The sequence below is a fragment of the Oncorhynchus gorbuscha genome, unplaced genomic scaffold (genome assembly GCF_021184085.1).
Source record: "Oncorhynchus gorbuscha isolate QuinsamMale2020 ecotype Even-year unplaced genomic scaffold, OgorEven_v1.0 Un_scaffold_2775, whole genome shotgun sequence".
Taxonomy (NCBI): Eukaryota; Metazoa; Chordata; class Actinopteri; order Salmoniformes; family Salmonidae; genus Oncorhynchus; species Oncorhynchus gorbuscha.
This window is the reverse complement of record NW_025747195.1, coordinates 47,501-53,457: the sequence shown is the minus strand read 5'-3', so window position 1 is coordinate 53,457 and position 5,957 is coordinate 47,501. Positions and strand designations below refer to the sequence as shown.

At 52.4% G+C, this 5,957-nt stretch overlaps 1 pseudogene; it reads left to right on the top strand.

Moving 5' to 3' along the window:
- Positions 1-1,620: 1,620 nt before the first annotated feature.
- Positions 1,621-5,957, top strand: part of LOC124026562 — a 32,491-nt pseudogene continuing 28,154 nt past the window's right edge.

Here is a 5,957-nt window from a genome sequence, read left to right as displayed (position 1 = left end):
GTCCATGTCCTGTAATGACTACAACACCATCTGTCCTGTAATGACTACAGCCTCATCTCTCCATGTCCTGTAATGACTACAGCCTCATCTGTCCTGTAATGACTACAACACCATCTGTCCATGTCCTGTAATGACTACAGCCTCATCTCTCCATGTCCTGTAATGACTACAGCCTCATCTCTCCATGTCCTGTAATGACTACAGCCTCATCTGTCCATGTCCTGTAATGACTACAACACCATCTGTCCATGTCCTGTAATGACTACAGCCTCATCTCTCCATGTCCTGTAATGACTACAGCCTCATCTCTCCATGTCCTGTAATGACTACAGCCTCATCTCTCCATGTCCTGTAATGACTACAGCCTCATCTGTCCATGTCCTGTAATGACTACAGCCTCATCTGTCCATGTCCTGTAGTGACTACAGCCTCATCTGTCCATGTCCTGTAGTGACTACAGCCTCATCTCTCCATGTCCTGTAATGACTACAGCCTCATCTGTCCATGTCCTGTAATGACTACAGCCTCATCTGTCCATGCCCTGTAATGACTACAGCCTCATCTGTCCATGTCCTGTAATGACTACAGCCTCATCTGTCCATGTCCTGTAATGACTACAGCCTCATCTGTCCATGTCCTGTAATGACTACAGCCTCATCTGTCCTGTAATGACTACAGCCTCATCTGTCCTGTAATGACTACAGCCTCATCTGTCCATGTCCTGTAATGACTACAACACCATCTGTCCATGTCCTGTAATGACTACAGCCTCATCTCTCCATGTCCTGTAATGACTACAACACCATCTCTCCATGTCCTGTAATGACTACAGCCTCATCTGTCCATGTCCTGTAATGACTACAACACCATCTGTCCCATGTCCTGTAATGACTACAGCCTCATCTCTCCATGTCCTGTAATGACTACAACACCATCTGTCCCATGTCATGTAATGACTACAACACCATCTGTCTCATGTCCTGTAATGACTACAGCCTCATCTGTCCATGTCCTGTAATGACTACAACACCATCTGTCCATGTCCTGTAATGACTACAACACCATCTGTCCATGTCCTGTAATGACTACAGCCTCATCTCTCCATGTCCTGTAATGACTACAGCCTCATCTGTCCATGTCCTGTAATGACTACAGCCTCATCTCTCCATGTCCTGTAGTGACTACAGCCTCATCTGTCCTGTAATGACTACAGCCTCATCTGTCCATGTCCTGTAATGACTACAACAGCGTCTCTTATCTTCTCTTGTCATTACAGGTGAGGTGGATGTGGATCTCCCCCCTCCTCCCTCCCCACTCCCCCCTTCCACCCCCCTCATCCCACAGGGGTCTCCCTCTACCCTGGACACTGCCTCACCTCCCTCCCCTAACCCCATCCCCCCTGCCTCCCAACCTTCCCTCACCCCGACTCCCTCAGACTCCCCCAAATTCATCCCATTGTCAGTCTCTTGTCCTCCTCCTCCCACTTCCTCTCCTTCTCCTCTCTCCATCACCCCAAAATTGTCCGTTCATTCACCCACTGCCACCACCTCCACCCCATCTCCCTCTACGTCTACCCCATCCACCTCTCCTGCCCCCGCCGTTGGGGCTTTATGCCCCCTCCACCTCTCTAGCCCCCTCGTCCTCTCCTGCCCCCCGACGTCGGGGCTTTGCTGATCTGGCTAAACGTGTGGTGATGCAGGAAAGACTGAAGAAAGCTGAGCTGGAGGAGGCTGAAGCGGGTGAGGAAGGTAAGGAAGGAGGGGGAGAGAGACAGACAGAGGGGGAGGAAGGAAGGTAGGAAGGAGGAAGAGAGACAGACAGAAGGGTGAGGAAGGAAGGTAGGAAGGAGGGAGAGGGAGAGAGACAGAGGGGGAGGAAGGAAGGTAGGAAGGAGGGAGAGAGACAGACAGAGGGGGAGGAAGGAAGGTAGGAAGGAGGGAGAGAGACAGACAGACAGAGGGGGAGGAAGGAAGGTAGGAAGGAGGGAGAGAGACAGACAGACAGAGGGGGAGGAAGGAAGGTAGGAAGGAGGGAGAGAGACAGACAGACAGAGGGGAGGAAGGAAGGTAGGAAGGAGGGAGAGAGACAGACAGACAGAGGGGAGGAAGGAAGGTAGGAAGGAGGGGAGAGAGACAGACAGACAGAGGGGGAGGAAGGAAGGTAGGAAGGAGGGAGAGAGACAGACAGACAGAGGGGGAGGAAGGAAGGTAGGAAGGAGGGAGAGAGACAGACAGACAGAGGGGGAGGAAGGAAGGTAGGAAGGAGGGAGAGAGACAGACAGAGGGGGAGGAAGGAAGGTAGGAAGGAGGGAGAGAGACAGACAGAAGGGTGAGGAAGGAAGGTAGGAGGGAGAGAGACAGACAGACAGACAGAGGGGGGAGGAAGGAAGGTAGGAAGGAGGGAGAGAGAGAGACAGACAGACAGAAGGGTGAGGAAGGAAGGTAGGAACGAGGGAGAGAGCGACAGACAGAGGGGGGAGGAAGGAGGGTAGGAAGGAGAGGGAGAGAGAGAGACAGACAGAGGGGGGAGGAAGAAAGGAAGGAGGGAGAGAGCGACAGACAGAGGGGGGAGGAAGGAGGGTAGGAAGGAGAGGGAGAGAGAGAGACAGACAGAGGGGGGAGGAAGAAAGGAAGGAGGGAGAGAGAGAGAGACAGAGGGAGGAGGTAGGAAGGAGGGGGGGGACAGACAGACAGACAGACAGAGGGGGGAGGAAGGAATTCTCCTGTCGTTTAGACTTGGTCATAAAGCTAGCTACCAAGTCTCTGAAATCATCCATCGTGGGTCTATCTTCCAAACAGCATGCATGATGGGAGTTTGGTCGTTGGCCTTTATGTCAAAGTCAGAGCTGTCCTCCGCCCTGATTGGCTGTTGCCTCACTGAAATGTACAAAATTCTTCAACTCTGATCGCAAGCTCAACCGTTAAGTCGCTGTGTCTCCTAGTGTCTCATTCTTCCATTGGACATTTTTGGTTGCAGGTAGTCGGGTGCAGCCGAGGGTAGGAAGTCACCAATGGTATTGAGATGCAGCCGAGGGGAGGAAGTCACCATAGGTATTGAGATGCAGCCGAGGGGAGGAAGTCACCATAGGTATTGAGATGCAGCCGAGGGGAGGAAGTCACCACAGGTATTGAGATGCAGCCGAGGGGAGGAAGTCACCACAGGTATTGAGATGCAGCCGAGGGGAGGAAGTCACCACAGGTATTGAGATGCAGCCGAGGGGAGGAAGTCACCACAGGTATTGAGATGCAGCCGAGGGGAGGAAGTCACCACAGGTATTGAGATGCAGCCGAGGGGAGGAAGTCACCACAGGTATTGAGATGCAGCCGAGGGGGGGATGTCACCACAGGTATTGAGATGCAGCCGAGGGGGAGGAAGCTTAGCGGTTAAGAGTGTTAGGCCCGTAACCAAAAGGTTGCTGGTTCAAATCCCCCGAGCCGACTAGGTGAAAAAAATTGGCCAATGTGCCCTTGAGCAAGGCACTTAACCCTAATTACTAAATTGCTCTCGATTACAGCGTCAGCTAAATGACTCAAATCTGACATTTAAAAGGTAGAAGTTATTGGAGATGGAGGCCGAGAGGAGGAAGCCACTAGAGGTCATTGGAGATGGAGGCCGAGATGAGGAAGCCACTGGAGGGAGAGGAGGAAGCCACTAGAGGTTATTGGAGATGCAGCCGAGAGGAGGAAGCCACTAGAGGTTACTGAGATGCAGCCGAGAGGAGGAAGCCACTAGAGGTTATTGGAGATGCAGCCGAGAGGAGGAAGCCACTAGAAGTTACTGAGATGCAGCCGAGAGGAGGAAGCCACTAGAGATATTATTGGAGATGCAGCCGAGAGGAGGAAGCCACTAGAGGTTACTGAGATGCAGCCGAGGGGAGGAAGCCACTAGAGGTTATTGGAGATGCAGCCGAGAGGAGGAAGCCACTAGAGGTTACTGAGATGCAGCCGAGAGGAGGAAACCACTAGAGGTTACTGAGATGCAGCCGAGAGGAGGAAGCCACTAGAGGTTACTGAGATGCAGCCGAGAGGAGGAAGCCACTAGAGGTCATTGGAGAAGCAGCCGAGAGGAGGAAGCCACTAGAGGTTACTGAGATGCAGCCGAGAGGAGGAAGCCACTAGAGGTTACTGAGATGCAGCCGAGAGGAGGAAGCCACTAGAGGTTATTGGAGATGCAGCCGAGAGGAGGAAGCCTCTAGAGCAGGGGTGTCAAACATACGGCCCTCTAGAGTCTAGAGGGAGAGGAGGAAGCCTCTGTCTCTCCTCTCCTTTGTCTCTCCTCTCCTCTGTCTCTCCTTTCATTTGTCTCTCCTCTGTCTCTCCTCTCCTCTATCTCTCCTCTCCTCTGTCTCTCCTCTCCTCTGTCTCTCCTCTCCTTTGTCTCTCCTCTGTCTCTCCTCTCCTCTCTCCTCTCCTCTCTCCTCCTCTATCTCTCCTTTCCTTTGTCTCTCCTCTCCTCTGTCTCTCCTCTCCTCTGTCTCTCCTCTCCTTTGTCTCTCCTCTCCTCTGTCTCTCCTCTCCTCTCTCCTCCTCTGTCTCTCCTCTCATTTGTCTCTCCTCTCCTCTGTCTCTCCTCTCCTCTGTCTCTCCTCTCCTGTCTCTCCTTTCATTTGTCTCTCCTCTCATTTGTCTCTCCTCTATCTGTCCTCTCCTCTGTCTCTCCTCTCCTTTGTCTCTCCTCTCCTTTGTCTCTCCTCTCCTTTGTCTCTCCTCTCCTCTATCTCTCCTCTCCTCTATCTCTCCTCTCCTCTATCTCTTCTCTCCTTTATCTCTTCTCTCCTTTGTCTCTCCTCTCCTCTGTCTCTCCTCTCATTTGTCTCTCCTCTATCTGTCCTCTCCTTTGTCTCTCCTCTCCTCTGTCTCTCCTCTCCTTTGTCTCTCCTCTCCTTTGTCTCTCCTCTCCTCTATCTGTCCTCTCCTCTATCTCTCCTTTCCTTTGTCTCTCCTCTCCTCTGTCTCTCCTCTCTCCTCTCCTCTCCTCTCCTCTCCTCTCCTCTCCTCTCCTCTCCTCTCCTCTCCTCTCCTCTCCTCTCCTCTCCTCTCCTCTCCGCTCCTCTCCTCTCCTCTGTCTCTCCTCTCATTTGTCTCTCCTCTCCTTTGTCTCTCCTCTCCTCTGTCTCTCCTCTCCTTTGTCTCTCCTCTTCTTTGTCTCTCCTCTGTCTCTCCTCTCCTCTATCTCTCCTATCTCTCCTCTCCTTTGTCTCTCCTCTCCTCTGTCTCTCCTCTCCTCTGTCTCTCCTCTCCTTTGTCTCTCTTCTCCTCTATCTCTCCTCTCCTTTGTCTCTCCTCTCCTCTGTCTCTCCTCTCCTTTGTCTCTCCTCTCCTCTGTCTCTCCTCTCCTCTATCTCTCCTCTCCCTTGTCTCTCCTCTCCTCTGGCTCTCCTCTCCTCTGTCTCTCCTCTCCTCTGTCTCTCCTCTCCTTTGTCTCTCCTCTCCTTTTTCTCTCCTCTGTCTCTCCTCTCCTCTATCTCTCCTATCTCTCCTCTCCTCTATCTCTCCTCTCCTTTGTCTCTCCTCTCCTCTGTCTCTCCTCTCCTTTGTCTCTCCTCTCCTTTGTCTCTCCTCTATCTCTCCTCTCCTTTGTCTCTCCTCTATCTCTCCTCTCCTTTGTCTCTCCTTTGTCTCTCCTCTGTCTCTCCTCTCCTTTGTCTCTCCTCTCCTTTGTCTCTCCTCTCCTCTGTCTCTCCTCTCCTCTGTCTCTCCTCTCCTCTGTCTCTCCTCTCCTCTGTCTCTCCTCTCCTTTGTCTCTCCTCTCCTCTGTCTCTCCTCTCCTCTATCTCTCCTCTCCTTTGTCTCTCCTCTCCTTTGTCTCTCCTCTATCTCTCCTCTATCTCTCCTCTCCTTTGTCTCTCCTCTATCTCTCCTCTCCTCTATCTCTCCTCTCCTCTATCTCTTCTCTCCTTTGTCTCTCCTCTCCTCTGTCTCTCCTCTCATTTGTCTCTCCTCTCCTCTGTCTCTCCT